General features: G+C 46.3%; 1 protein-coding gene across 1 annotated transcript in view; it reads right to left on the bottom strand.

Annotated features, from left to right (window-relative positions):
- The window catches only part of CD164 (CD164 molecule), a 693,925-nt gene that overhangs the window by 411,927 nt on the left and 267,194 nt on the right, over positions 1–14,804 (bottom strand). The gene's annotated exons all lie outside the window — the stretch shown is intronic.

Here is a 14,804-nt window from a genome sequence, read left to right as displayed (position 1 = left end):
AGTTTAAAAAGTTCCAGAGTAGAGTCTTCTCTTTGTTTGCTTTTCTTAACCTGCGATCTGTCCTTATTTTCAGGTGCAGAGTGGAAGTGATGCTTCGAGGGATATTGCCGGAGATAAACTCAGGTGAGCTCGTGATAAAATGATCCCTTTAAATGTCTTTGAATCCCTCTAGTAATGTCTTTCTTTTTTCCCCTTAGGGGCCGGGGTGCGGTACCAAGCCAAGAAGTGGCGCCGACCCGAAATGAGGAGTGGTTCCATCAAATATGGCCAGGTAGGTCTTGTGACGGAAAATCAGGCTTTCCTCATTTGTTCCTCCTGCTCACCTTTTGTCTCTTCTTCTCCCCTGCAGGTGCAGAGATGTGGCGGAATGCCCAGAAGGTTGCGGTGGATAGTGAAGAGCCCACGAGGCAGGTGAGTGATGCGCGGCGCTGCAACAAGTAGCGCGATGCTTTTAAAGAATGACTATCTTCAGGATCGCTGGTGTGATGGTTCCAGACACAGGTAGGAAGTTAGATTAAGTTCTTGGTTTTCACCTTTTCTCTTCCCTTACTTCCTTTCAGCTATCCCAAGATCGAGGCGGGCGTGGCTGGAGGCAAGATGCAGGAGCAGGCACGGTGAGCGTTCAGCTGCTAGATGCAGAGCAACGCGAAGCACATGTGGCAGTCCGGGCGTGGTTTAAATAGCCTTGGAAGAAGTTCCAGGTAAGTATTCCTCCACGGTCCCCACCCAAGTAAAATAGTTCCTTTGATAAAATAGTCCCTCCCAAGCCTCATTTGGCTTGAGGCTTCATGCAGCATGGTCTGCGTCAGGTAAGTGCACCAAACACCCTCTTTTATGAGCCTGGCGCCTATGGCGCCAGGACTGATGTCCAACATGAGCCTGGCGCCAAAGGCGCCAGGACAAAGTCCAAAGAGCCCCTATTAGGGGCCGCTGGGCTTTTACCCGAGGGCCTGATGCCTGCTCCCGGGGGTGCTGGGCCTGTCCTGGTGCTCCGGGGGTAGGCATCATGACAATAGAGCTGCGAGGTGGACCTTTAACGAATTAAAAACAAGGCCAGAGTAAGTGCAACAGGTAAGTGCACTATGTTTGATGGAGAACAGTCAATAGGGTTTACTTTTGATTTTTGACACCATACGACAAATCATTTCTATTTGTTAAAATAGTGTCTAGCGTTGGGTTTAAGGGCCCCTTTTCGAATTTCCATGCATCTGGCAGGCAAATTAAGGTGACCTCTATGACTTCAGGAGCTAAGCTGCAAAGTTGGTTACCGGTGGTTGAGGATGAAGGGTTAAACCTCTGATTCGGTCACATGATGTAAGGACATGGTAGTTTCATTGGTGTACAGATAGAAATGTTGAGGTGGTGCGAAAACCACATCTGGCGAACCCACATAGGAGCTTTTCGGTTCAATCATTTCTTTTGGTGCCATCTTGTGGATTACCCTCTTCAACAGTGGGGTTGGAGGAAAAGCGTATGCAAATATTCCTGACCAACTGAGCCACAGTGCGTTCCCTTGGATCCCTTTAGTGGGAACCTGGAGGCAAAATGTAGGTAAGTTTGTGGGATTTTGGCAAACACTGGACTAGTGAGGCGCTGGTAGGATTTGATAAGCCACTAGCAGTTGAAAAACAGCTTACACAAATAATTGTTGCGTTTACACAGCCGACGCGCGTTTCTACCCGAGTCTTTTTCAAGGCTAAATGAGTTGAGGGTGAGCATCCGGGTGAAGTGTGCTGGTCCTCCCAATTAGGGTGCCAGTGGACTGGTTAGTCGTTTCTGGTGCCGGGTACAGAAACCCCAACTGACTAAATAGCTGCGCAGGAGTGAGGGAGTCCCGCCTTTCAAAAACTCCTCCCATGCTAAAACTGCAAAATGTAGGTATTTGGCGTTTTCTTTTGGGACACAGATCTAGGTCTGGTGATCTAGGTCTGGTTCCCCCCTGCCCCACCACGGACATAAAAATGCTGTCTAGAATGTCCAAATTTAACTCCCACTCATGCTCGGAGGGCTGATATGGAGGTGTATTCCTCTATGGAGGCTCGAGTTCCAGGTCTTCTGTGCCAGGTCTGGACAGACTGAGGGGAAAACATGGCTGTTGTACTGTCTGTAACGATTAGCACGATTATCACATTCTTCAGAATTAAATGAAATTGGAAAGCTTGCACCACCCAGAAAACGGCTAGCCTCTCCAGTGTGATGGTATGTTTTGTGGCTGGTCTGCATGACAACACGGCTTGCGCTTTGTGGTGGAGACAATGGGTTCCCCAGCCTGAAAGTGATGTATCTCTTGTGATCGTGAGGAGCTTTGGTGGACTGACAAAATGATTTCAGTGTAACAGGTTTTCTTTTGTCCACCACTGAACGGATGACACCAGTGTCTGTGCAACAACCACTAGATCGCACCAACTGCCCTCTGCCTGTGACCACTGTTTCGCTAACCACTATTGCGTTGGACACATATGAAGCCTTGCATGTGGCATGAAGATGCAGGACACCATCATGTCAAGAAGATGCATAGATTTTCTGACTTATCTGTCAACCAGCTGTATAACAAGGTATCTGTTGTGTAAGAATTTCGAACCTCTCATTGGAGTGGAACAGCAAAGTGTCTTGTCTGGGTGATGGCCCCTAACAAAATATTGTTGCCTGCGGACTACGCTAGACTTTTCATTGATGGAAGAGCCCAGTTTGTGCACAAGATTTTTAGCTGACATGTCTGTTGATTGTCTCCTGTTAATATCCAGTTGTCCAGATAAGGGTACACTGGAATTCTGCCCCTCCGTATGTGCGCTGTCACTATCACTAGTACCTTTGTAAATACACAAAGTGCTGATGTGATCCCAAAGGGGAGCACCATGAATTGATAATGTGCTTGCCCCACTTTGAACCGTAGTATCTTCGATATGGTGGCAGCATTGAAATATGAAAGTATGCATCTCTCATATCTAGAGTTGCCATAAAGTCCCATTGTCATCCTGAATTTTTGTGGATTTACATATGTGTCTGATGGACTAAGATCTAACACTGCCCCTTTTGTCAAGTCTTTCTTTGGCACAAGGAAGTATACAGAATACCCTTGTTTACCTCTGATGGTGACACGGGTCCTATGGCTCCCTTAGGTAGCAGTATCTACATTTCATATTGGAAAATCTACAGATGTTCTGCTGGTCTCCTTTGTTATCTTGGCAGTTGAGTGTAGATTTTCTTGAAAGTCGATGCAATACCTGTCTTTTACAATAGACCTCAAGCACCCACTTGTCTGGAACAGGGATCATTTCTTTGAGGTGGACAAACCTCTTGGGGTTTTACCTTTCCCGCTTACTTTGGCCCCTTCTGAACTGCCTTGGAAATGTGGATTGGGAGGTAGATGACAGATCCTGGTTTCTGAAGCAGGAGGTATCACCTGCACCAGAGGGATCAGTTGCCAGAGTTGTAGATTTTGAGTAGCCTTGGCCGCGAAAACCTCACTGGCACGCTAGAGCTCCCCTCTGCTGAAAAGGATGGTCAAAAATCTGATTAAGTGTCTTCAGCATTTCTTGGTCCTTTTTTGCGGTTTCCAGGGCCTGATCAACCACTTTGCCAAACAGTATTTCATTCTCAATTTGCATAATTAAAAGAGTGGCTTCTGTTGCAGCCAGAAAGCCTGCATTTCTAAGCCATGCATGTATTTTTAGTATTGTGTCTTCCGCAATGATTCTCCCAGCAGTGTCTGCTGCATCTAAGGTGTTTTAAGTAGTGTGTTAGCAGTTGGTTTCCCCTCGACTAAGGCCTTAAGTATTTCAGACTCTATTGGCTCTTGGACGTTAGCAGTAAGCTCCTCTAAATGGTCCCACTGAGCCCTATTAAAGTTAGCCATCAAGGTTGTGTTGCTAGAACTGAGCAAACAATATGCTGCAAAAGTTGCCCCTCTCATGCCAAAGGCGAAACATTTTGTTCTCTCCTTATCAGGAGGGGCCTCAAATGTAGCTTAAGGTTTTTTTTTTTTTTCAACTATGGGAGATTCCAGGAACTCTGTTTACGCAGCAAGTAGGTTAACCCTGGTACACAAGTCTCCAAAAACCTGCAAACCTACCTCGACTGCTAGTATAGGCTATATATAACCACACATTTTTACAATAGAACATTTAATATGAATTTTCTAAACATTTTTTACATTCCTCCTTCGATTTTAACTTTAAGGTTTAGTTACATAAAAAAAAACACACAATTTTCATAAATCAGTATCCTCTAACGCATCTCCTAAAACCAATTTAAAGTGCAATGTGCTAAGGTGATAAAGTGTGCAACTTAAACCACAATGAACAACTGTGCAAAACGTGCAATTGTTAGCGAGCTCTGTTCCGGGTCTGCAGAACCATCACATGCCCAACATGTTTCGTTCTATCAAATGGGGGAAAGTGATTTATTTTTTTAGAAAATGTATATTAAAAGTTCTATTGTATAAATTGGTGGCTGCCTTTACTAGCAGTCCAGGTAGGTTTGCAGGGTTTTGGTAACTAAAGGGGTGCCTGCCCTTTTCCGTGTCATGACAATGGCAAGCAACGCAAATTTTAAGTGACCCGAGATAAAGGGGGTGTCAGTAGGCGATCGTTTAAATCTCTTTTCCACTCGAGCGTTAACTGCTTTGGTTACTACTGAAGTTATTAAGGAGGAGTTTAGCAGTCTTAATAGATTTAAGTAACAGGATGTACAGGCTCATTTCCTTCTTTTCACAGAGGATGTCACCCACATCTGTGTAAAATAATGTGCCGTTTTTTTTTTAGCAGGTCTGGTGTAAAAAAGCTCAATTTCAACTGGCTGCTCATAATAAGCAGGCTTTTCAGTTCTTGCCTTTTCAGATGATATCTCCTCTTCGATCAACTTCCCTTTGTGTTGGAGAGGGTGTTTTACCAGAACACAATAAATGAAGCCATTTTATTCATGGTCCCCTCAAACCTTTGTTTTATCCCTTTCCCCCAGTGTCTAAGTGTTCTTGCAGTGGAAAAGTAGCCTCCTCTGTTTTGGCTTCGAAATGTATGTGCTTCCTTTTTTCAACATGCGTCAAAACTAGTTTTTCAACGCACGTTTCTTTTTTACGCATGGAATCCTTCAGTGCAGAGGTAGTCATCATAGGCGGAGGCTTCAGGCCATGCATTGTGTGGAAAGCTAGGAGCATGGGTCCTTTCTTAAAGTGACCACCCGCAGGCGCACTCAATGAACTTGGCAGCATGGCTCCTGAGGTCAAAGAGTTCGGACATCTGAACCTGCCACAGAGATGCATGGATATCTTGAAAGAATAAGAAAAAGCAAACACTTGTCACTGTTACACTGTTACTTTGACAATTGGGAAGATTCGTAATTTGGTGCCAGTCTAAACAGATGAACCCCATAGGATGCACACCATCCCACATTCTAACTTATATGCTCCATTTGCTAGATGCAGGGTTAGTATTCAACTCCCTAAAGGTCCACCTGGTGGCTTTATCAGCCTAAACAACCTCTCATAATAAGGTCTCATGGTGGAAAGTACCGGTCATCAAGGCATTTATGGAAGGAGTAAAGAGAATCCACCCTCCAATTTCTAACCCGCCACCAGGTCAGGACCTCAATGTGGTACTCGCTAAGCTCATGGGACCCCCTTTCTTCCAGGAACACACGGCTCAGCTGAGGTAAAACTCTGCACACTAGATGTAAGGAGAGTGGTCCTCTACTACGTAGACAAGACCAGATCGCTAAGAAAAACAGATCAATTGTTTGTCTCAATAGCGCCAGGCAGAGAAGGTGCCCGCATTTCTAAGAATGCCATCTCTAGGTGGATAGTCAGATGTATCCAAGTGCTATTCCCCATCAGATAAAACACTGCCTTTTACGCCCAGGGCTCACTCCACAAGAGGCACAGGAGCCACCCTGGCTTTCATTGCAAATGTCCCCTTCGACAGTATTTGCAAAGCAGCTACATGGAGCTCAATATATACTCACTCAGCACTACTGCACTGACACTCATTCCACGACAGATACACAAGTGGGACAAGTGGTTCTAAGACATGTATTCCCTCAAGAAGCTTCTCACATCCCACCTCCTCCTTCCACTGCTCGCTAATCTATGCACAGCATGTGATCTAAGCAGATTCCACAAGCATCAGAAGGGATACATTACTCACCGTAATTGTATCTCTGATGCTTGTATCTGCTTAGATTCACGTGCGACCCACCCTTCCTACCCTCGGAGAGAAGGCGCATGAGCTTGTCTGATACGTATCTGCTTGTGGATCGGCATAGATTAGCGAGCAGTATCTGAAGAAGGAGGTGGGATGTGAGAAGGTACAGCATAGATGTTTTAGTACCGCTTGTCCCACCTTTGAATCTGCTTTAGAGTGAGTGTTAATGCAATAATGTTGTGTGAATGTGTGATTGGAACTCCATGTAGCTGCTTTGCAAATGGAGTCTAGGGGGACGTTTGCAACAAGGGCTAAGTGAGCTCAGGTACCGTGAGCCCTGGGAGTGAAAGGTAAAGTTCCTTTGGATAGGGAATAGTAGAGTTGTATGCATTTGAGTAATATTCTGGAAATGGCGTTTGAGATACGATAGCCTTATCTATCAGGTGCTATGGAAATAAAGAACTGGTCTGTTTTCCTTAGGAGTTTAGTTTTATTCACATAGTACAAGACCGCCCACCGTATATCTAGTGTATGGGGGCTTCTCTCAGCAGAGTTGGATTGATTTTGAAAGAAGGTAGGACGTTCGATGAATGGATTAACATGGAAGTTTGAAATTAATTTAGGCAAAAATCTAGGGTGTATTCTGAGGACAAACTTGTCCTCCAAAGGGTATTGTACAGACAAAGCCTGTAGCACACCGACTAGTCTTAAAGAGGTGATTACTACCAGGAATGCAGTTTTGTAGGTCAAGTGTTTTAGGCTGGTCTTGTGCATAGGTTCAAAGGGTGGAACCCTGAGTTTGGAGAGCACGACATCAAGATCCCAACCCGGTGAAGTGTTAGAAATGGGAGGGTATAGCCTCTTTACCTCTTCCATGAAGGTTTTAATGACCAGAACTTTACACTTGTGTTCTGTGAAGTGGTGTAAGCTGGCAGAGCCGCCAGGTGTACCTTGCAGGTAAATACTAAGCTGGAGTCTAGTAGGTGAAGCATTTAATGTAGAATGTTGGCTGGAGAACATTCAATTGGATTTATGTACTGTGAACAGCACCATATCACAAACCTCTTCCACTTGTTGAAGTATCAGTACCTGGTGTTGGGTTTCCGTGCCTTCTTTAGGAAATCCATACACCGTTGTGAAAGATTTAAATGACCGAACTCTAGGACTTCAGGAGCCAGGCTGCCAAGTTCACAGATTGAGGATGAGGATGTAGAGATGCTCCCTTGTGTTGTGTAAGCATGTTGTAAGGGCACGGGAGCTTGATCAGGTTGCACACTGCCAATTTGAGCAGATGTGAAAACCAAGGTTATCTCGACCACATAGGAGCAACCTGGATTAGAGTAGCTTGTTACTGGTGCATCTTGTGCACTATCCTGCTCAGGAGTGGTGTTGGGGGAAAAGCATAAGCGTATTTCCTTGACCAGTTCATCCACAGGGCGTTCCCATTGGATATTAGTTGGGGAATCATGGACGCATAGTCTGGGCATTGCGCGTTTAGGGCTGTGGCGAACAAATCCAATGGGGGATGACCCCATTGGGAGAGGATTCCATCTAGAATATCTTTGTTGAGTTGCCACTTGTGTACTTTTGGTAGAGGATATAGAGTATCCGCCAGAGCATCGAGTTCCCCTGGAACGTGTTGAGAGTTTGGGAACATGTTTGGCTTGAGTGCCCACATCCATATTTTTGGAGATAGCCTGGACAGACTTGGAGTATGTGCCTCCCTTCTTGTTTATGTAGAAACATGGCAGTGGTGCTGTATGTGAGGACTTGCACTATTTGACCAGAAAGATGTTGCTGAAAGGCTTGTAGAGCCTTGAGAACTGCCAGATGTTCTAGGAAATTTATGTTTTTCTGGGCTGTGGTTCGTGTCCACTGGCCATGGGCTGTGCGGTGGAGGAAATGATCTCCCCATCTGGTGAGTGAGGCGCTGTAGTTCGCATCGATTGTGGTGCTGGCATGCAAAAGGGGTTTCCTCTTCGTAGACTTTCCCTGGACCACCAGCGAAGAGCCTGTACCAGGGTTAGCGAAACAACCACTAGATCATCCCACTGCTTTCCTGAGACCACTGTTTCACTAACCACTCCTGCATTGGGCGCATGTGCAGGCACTCGTGTGGAACCAAGTGTATGCATGAGGCCATCACCCCGAGCAAGTGCATTGCTTTGCGTAGTTATCCATGTTTTGTACTGGGAAAGCCAGCACCTCTTCTATTTTATTTGGCAGGGAATTCGGCTCGACTTTCTCGTTGATGGAGAAGCCCAATTGGAAAAGGTTTATAGTTCTGGGTATTTTGTCTGCAAATTTGAGGAGACTGGTAATTATCAAGTCGTCTAGATAAGGGTACACAGGGATTGACTCTCTGCGGAGATGTGCTGCTGTTTCTACTACTGCAAGCACTTTCGTAAGCACTCTTGGGGGCTGAGGCGATGCCGAAGAGGAGCACCTGGAACTGGTAGTGTACTCCCACTATTTCGAATCACAGATATTTCCTGTGCGCTGGGAACATTGAAGTATGCATCTTTCAGATCCAAAGTTACCATGTAATCGTCCCCCCTCCCCTCAGTTTTAAGAGGGGCATTACCTCTTGGAGTGTGGTAATGCAAAACTTTTGAGGTTCGAGATATGTGTTCGCTGGGCGGAAATCTAGCACTGGACGCATGGATAGGTCTTCCTTTGGTACAAGTATGTTGAATAAGTACCCTTGTTTACTCAATTCGCTGGGACAATCTCTACATTGTCTTTTCCCAGCACAGTCTTTACTTCCTCTAGTAGTATAGTTGCTCTTCTGGTATCATCCTTCTGTGTCTTGGGGGGCAGTTGAATGGTTTTTGCAAAAATTCTATACAATATCCGCTTGCTACAGTGGACAACACCCACATGCCTGACTTAATCGCCTCCCATGCGTGGGTAGAATATGAGATGCAACCTTCTAGTGTAGCAGTGGGTCATTGCTCGGGATGGGTGGAGCCTCTCCTAGGGGAGGTTCTGCCCCTGCATCTGGATCTTTTATGGCCTCCTTGAAAATTAGAAGACTGTCCTTGTGACGGGCCCCATGACCAAGACTGGCCCCCCTGATTGTATCTGTAATAGTGTTGGGTGCCCTGTCCTCGAAGCCTCCTTGAGTTTGAGGATGTAGGGTTTGTTAGTTAATTGGCTGAGGGACTTAAGAGGATCATATTCTACCTTCACACTTTTGAGGGAATCTTCGACAGACTTGCCAAAGAGGGCAATAGGTTCCACCAGCATGTTAAGCAGGGTGGCCTGCATTTCCAATTTAAACCCAGACTGTCTAAGCCAGGTATGGCGCTAAGAGTTCCCTCTGCGATGATGCGACCCGCATTGACTGCTGCGTGGAGTTTGTTTTTAAGAATGCAGTTAGATAACGGTTTGTCTTCTGAGATGGTACTCAGTAGCTGAGACTGTAAGGGTTCTGGAACTGTTTTAACTTGGTGTTCCAACTCATCCCACTTGTGACATAATTAGCTAGGAGGGTGATGTTAATTGTAATTCTTGCTCGATAGGCCGCTGAGGATGTGACTTTTCTCCCAAAAGTGTATGTTTTTTTTTTTACTTTCTTTATCTGACAGGGCTTCAGCTGATGCCAGAGGAGTGCCATCGGTGACTACAAGCGAGTCAGGTTTGAGCTGACCTATAGTGTACAGGGGGTCTGTAGGCGCTGGTCTGAATATTTTGTCCGATGCAAGGGTTAACCGCCCTCTTGAGGTTTGGCACAAGTAAGGAAGGCTGTATACGCCTTTGGATGGATTGCAAGACTGGAATGAATTGAGTGGCAGATTTCTTGTCGCCAATAATGTCCTACACAAAGTCCCCTGGGCCTCCTATTGTAGTGTTGCGCAGCCTTCAACAGCAGCTTGTTGTATTGCAGCTGATCATCAATTGGGGAGTCTACACCAGGCTGATCTTGGTGGTCAGGCGACTGGTTGACATAAATGTCAGTCATCATAGTACTGATCCTGGCTGTACTGATCTCCTGAGACCCTGAGGGATCGATAACATACATGTCTTGAGAGGGGTCTTGATAGAGGGAGGCTGGTGGGACCTGGGCAGAAGTACTGGGCTGCAGGGTGTCAAGATTTGATTTTTTGGCAGGTGGCTGACGATTAGCAGCCCTGTCCAAGAGGCGTCTCTAAGGGACGTAAGGTCTTCAGGGTGCCGGTCTATGAAGTCACCAAAGCATGACATCCTCCTCAATTTTATTGAATTGTTCAGGGGTCCACTCAGTGGAGGTTGGGAAACCTGAGTGGGTAGAAGTGATTTGGGAGGGTGCCTGGTCTTGTGTTGCATAGCCACTGTGAGGTTATCTGCAGGGGAGGAGGAACCAGTATCCTGAGAGCCAGAGTGTGAAAAGGCAAAGGGGTTGACGATTTTGCCATTTTCGGCAGCCTTGTCTTTAAAAGGGTAGAAGGGACAAGTTCTTGCATTTTCGGCGTATGTTTAGGGGAGGCTGAAGCGCCTTTCGACACTTGTTTTTCAGCATGCAAAAGGAGGGCCTTTTTATGCCCGATGTCCGAACCGGCTTTCGAGGCTAGTTTTGGAAGCCTGTCATGCTGCGAAAGCATAAGCGATGGCCCGGAGTACAGGGAAGACAGCGGCTCTCTGCGGGCACCGCGTGGGCTTCGAAGGTCAACGATATTGTTGATGGTCGGCCATTGGTTGTGTGTTTGGAAGTGTGTGTGTGCTAGGGCCGCCAGGTGTAGTCTCCATCACAGAGCCACTGGCCTGCTTATTGGAGTCCGGGGCCCGCACAAGGGGTGTGCATATCCTTCCACAGGAACTTCCTATGGCAGGAAGAGCAACATTTATAAGGGGTATTTTCCATAATAAATGGAAAGGGCAGTTTAGTGGAAAAAAAGGGAAAATGAGGTGGCAGAATAGGCATTCTCTAAATGGATGCAGCTATATGAAATCCCCCCCCCCCCCCCCATTCTCCCTACTATAAGGGCCGAGGCCCCTGAAGGCGGTGTCTGGTCGTTGAGTTAGGCGTCGACGATGGAGCCATCCGCTGAGGGCAGTCGAGCATTAGATGATGCAGTGACAACATGCGGACAGTAAAGAATAGAAAGAAGTCTAATAAACTTTAGATAGTCAAAGGCATCAGCCTGAAAGGAACTCCGCAACTTGCGGCCGACTACGATGGCGGAAAGAAACAATCTGAGATACCTTAACATGTGAAGGACCATTGGTAGCGTACACGTCACACTAGGGATAGTTTAACTAACAGGCCCTGCTGACATCCGTTTGAGTTTCGAAAACATATCTTGTAATACTCTGCGACTAGATGTCGGACTTTGCAGAGCATGTGATCTAAGCAGATGCACAAGCCTTATATATATATATATATAATACATTACTCACCATAATTGTATTTCTGATGCCTGTATCTGCTTAGATTCACATGCTATGCATAGGCCAACATCTAGTGGAAGCTGCAGAGTATTACAGTTGTTTTCGAAACTCGAAAAGGGACATCGACATGGCGTGCCAGTAAGACTATCCCTAGTGTGACGTCCACTGTACCCATGATCCCTCACACATTGGGGTCACTCAGATTGTTATTTTTCTGACATGAGGTAGCATGAGGTGTAGCGCGAGTACAGTTGTATCCAAGCAGATACATATCAGACAAGCTCCCAAGCATCCATGCGCCTTCTATCTGAGGGGAGGAAGGGTAGGTCGCATGTGAATCTAAGCAGATACAAGCATCAGAAATACGATTACGGTGAGTAATGTATCCCTTCTGAGGCTTGTGGAATTTGCTTAGATCACATGCTGTGCATAGATTAGCGAGCAGTGTTAGAAGAAAGCGGTGGGAGGTGAGAAGGTTCATGAGAGAATAAATGTCTTAGAACCGCTTGTCCCACTTGTGTATCGGTCTTTGAATGAGTATCAATGCAGTAATGCTGAGTGAAAGTATGTATAGTGCTCCATGTAACGGCCTTGCAAATACTGTCTAAGGTGCCATTTACAATGAAAACCAGGGGGGCTCCTGTGCCTCTTGTGGAGTGAACCCTGGGTGTAAAAGGCAGTGGCTTATCTGATAGGGAATAGCACAGTTGGATAAATATGACTATCCACCTGAGAGATGGCATTCGCCTTCTCTGCCTGGCACTATGGAGACAAACAATTGATCTGTTTTTCTTAGCGGTCTGGTCTTGTCTACATAGTAGGAGGACCGCTCTCCTCACATCTAGTGTGTGGAGTTTTTACCTCAGCTGAGCTGCTGGGTTCCTGGTAGAAAGCTGGTAGCGCAATTGACTGGTTTACATGAAATTTGGAGATGAATTTAGGAGAGAACCTTGGGTGAGTACGTAAAACCAGCTTGTCTTTGTGTACAACAAAGAAAGGATCCTGCACTAACAATGCTTGAATTCACTACTCTTCTTAAGGAAGTGATAGCCACTAAGAAGGCAGTTTTATAAGTCAGGTGTTTGAGACTAGACTTGTGCATAGGCTCGAAAGGGGGACCCATGAGCTTAGGGAGTACCACACTGAGAGCCCATCCTGGCGGTGGGTTAGAAATGGAGGGTGGAGTCTCTTTATTCCTTCCATGAATGCATAGATGACCGGTACTTTCCACCATGAGACCTCATTATGGGAAGTCGTGTAGGCTGATAAAGCTGCCAGGTGGACCTTTAGGGAGTTGAATACTAACCCTGCATCTAGCAAATGGAGCATATAAGTTAGAATGTGGGATGGAGTACATTCTATGGGGTTGATTTGTTTCGACTGGCACCAAATTACAAATCTTCTCCATTTGTCAAAGTAACAGTGCCTAGTGTTTGGTTTTCTCAATTCTTTCTAGATATCCATGCATCTCTGTGGCAGGTTGAGATGTCCGAACTCTATGACGTTAGGAGTCATGCTTCCAAGTTCATTGAGTGAGGCTGCAGGTGCACTTTAAGTCCCTCGTGCTGACTGAGTAGGTTGTACTGGCACGGGAGCTTGATGGGAACGCACATCGGCAGTTAGCGCAGATGTGGACACCATGGTTGTCTTGCCCACATAGGAGTAACTAGGATAAGCGTCATTGTTTCCTGGTGTATCTTGTTCACCACTTTCCTCATAAGAGGTGTTGGGGGGGTAGGGGGGCATAAGCAAATTTCCCTGACCATTTCATCCATAGGGTGTTCCCCTTGGAGCCTGTCTGGGAGAATCTGGATGCGAAGTCTGGGCATTGACTCTTTTTGCATGTGGCGAATAGGTCTATTGTGGGGAAACCCCATTGAGAGAAGAGGCGTCTGACTCCTTCTTGCAGACGCAACTCGTGTTCTTCTGGTAGGGGATCTCTGCTCAATGAGTCTGCCAGAGAGTTGAGTTCCCCTGGAACATGTTGTGATGACAGGAACATCTTCCGCTTGAGTGCTCATTTCCAAATTTGCTGCGCAAGTCTGGACAGATTTGGAGAACATGTACCCCAGGTTTGTTGATATAAAACATCGCTGTAGTGCTGTTAGGATATGCACAGATTGGTTTATTAATACTGCCAGAAGCTCTAGCAAATTGATGTAGGTGGTTCTGAGCTACAGTGCGAGACCACAGAGCCTGAGCTGAGTGGTGAAGGTCGTAAGCCCCCCCCCAACCCTGCTAGAGAGGCGTCTGTCATGACAATCGCCTGTATCTCTGGATCATAGAAGGCTTTCCCCTTCAGCAGATTTTCCCTTGTCCAGCAGTGAAAATGTTGTACAAGTGTTGGCGAAACGACCATTAGATCGTCCCACTGACCACTTGCCCGAGACCAATGTTTCGCCAACCATTCCTGCATGGGTCGCAGGCACGCATGAGGAACCAGGTATTTCCAAGATGCCATCTTGCCGATTAAATGCATAGCTTTGCACACTCTTATCTGGCGGCCGGCCTGATAATGCGGTATTCGCAGTAACACATTTTGTACTCTTTCCGAAAACCAACCCCTCTTGTGTGTTTAAGACATCTCCTAGAAACTGTTTTGAAGTGATCGGCACTAGGCTTGACTTTTTCTCGTTTATGGAAAAGCCCAATTGAAAGAGAAGGTTGATTGTCCTTTGAATGTTTTGTCTGCAAATTAGGGGGGGCTCCCCTGTAATGAGCCAGTCGTCCAGGTAAGGGTACAGTGGGATTGCCTCCCTGCGCAGGTGCGCTGCCACCACCGCCAGTACCTTTGTGAATACCCTTGGAGCAGAGGCTATTCCGAAAGGCAGCACCTTGAATTGGTAGTGCTGGTTCGCTATCTTGAAACGCAGGGAACATTGAAATATGAAAATAGGCATCTTTCATATTCAGTGTTGCCATGTAATCCCCCTTTTTTAGTAGAGGGATTACCTCGTGTAGCGTAGTAATGCAGAACTTTTGTGGCTTGACATACTTGTTTGCAGGGCGGAAATCTAATACTGGGCGCATTGTTAGATCTTGCTTTGTCACAAGGAAGTACGTTGAATAAATACTCCTGTTTACCTAGTTGGCGAGGACAACTTCGATGGCGTCTTTTATTAGAAGTATAGCTATCTCCTCGAGAAGGATACGCTGGTGTTCTTCTGAGTGGATCTTCTGTCGTGGGGGGTGGTTGTGGGGTCGTTGGAGCAGTTCTATACAGTATCCGCCTGCTACTGTGGACAGCACCCATCTGTCTGAAGCAATTCCCTCCATGCGTGGGTGAAGCTGGAAATG

This window comes from Ambystoma mexicanum, chromosome 4p (genome assembly GCF_040938575.1).
Source record: "Ambystoma mexicanum isolate Mex_15411 chromosome 4p, UKY_AmexF1_1, whole genome shotgun sequence".
Lineage (NCBI taxonomy): Eukaryota > Metazoa > Chordata > Amphibia > Caudata > Ambystomatidae > Ambystoma > Ambystoma mexicanum.
The sequence above is the reverse complement of the archived record's forward strand: the minus strand, read 5'-3'. Positions and strand labels throughout refer to the sequence as shown.